Source organism: Zalophus californianus, chromosome 3, assembly GCF_009762305.2.
Source record: "Zalophus californianus isolate mZalCal1 chromosome 3, mZalCal1.pri.v2, whole genome shotgun sequence".
Lineage (NCBI taxonomy): Eukaryota > Metazoa > Chordata > Mammalia > Carnivora > Otariidae > Zalophus > Zalophus californianus.
Genome location: NC_045597.1, coordinates 131823958 through 131824774, shown reverse-complemented (window position 1 = coordinate 131824774; position 817 = coordinate 131823958). Strand labels below are relative to the sequence as shown.

At 40.6% G+C, this 817-nt stretch overlaps 1 pseudogene; it reads right to left on the bottom strand.

Moving 5' to 3' along the window:
- Nucleotides 1-250: 250 nt before the first annotated feature.
- On the bottom strand, nt 251-519 carry LOC113920357 (annotated as a pseudogene).
- Between the last annotated feature and the right edge of the window lie 298 nt (nt 520-817).

Genomic DNA, 817 nt, shown 5'->3' with positions numbered 1-817 from the left:
TGATATCCAAGACTAAGTATCTATTCAAATACATTCAAAAAGCTGATGATAGAAACTTTGGCAGTTTTCAAGAAACACTGGTCAATCCATAATTAAATCTCAATGCATCAGTTAACACCTGGGCACCTCTTGCAGTTAGCATTGCATTAGATGCTTAAAGACAACGAGTTTGACTCAATAAACTTTAAAAATATATATTTAATACTTATTATTCACGGAGTTCTTGGCAGAGTTAAGTATTTTGAGTTTTCTACTGTTGAGAAATTTGAGGTTCATGTTTTTTTCAGTCAAAACTCAAAAGCTCCGTTTTGAGTTCTTCAGGCTTTGGCGGAATTTCAGGTATTGTCAGGTCCGGCCGGTAGTACCTGTGCACTGCTTCGGCCCCGGAGCACACGGTCAGGAGGCTGGCGGTGAACATTTTCAGGTAGGTGGCCAGGACACGCCGGCGGGCGTGGTCGGGGGGGCGCAGAATGCACTGGCATTCGGCAGCGGGTCAGAGGGCGAGCGGCAAGTTCTCATTTTTTTTTAGTTCACTCATTGTGTTCTTCAGCTCCAAAATTTCTGTTTGGTTCCTTTTTATATTTTCTATTTGTTGAACTTCTCATTTGTTCTTGTACTGTTTTCCTGATTTTGTTAAATTGTTTATCCCTTTCTCTTGTGGTTCTCTGAGCTTCTCTAGAATAGTTATTTTGAATTCTTTGGTGAGCATTTCATAGATCTCCATTTTTTGTGGTTACTGGAAGTGTTTTGTTTTTCCTTGGGTGGTATCACATTTGTCTGATTCCTTGTGATCTCGGTAGCCTTGCATAGGAGTTTG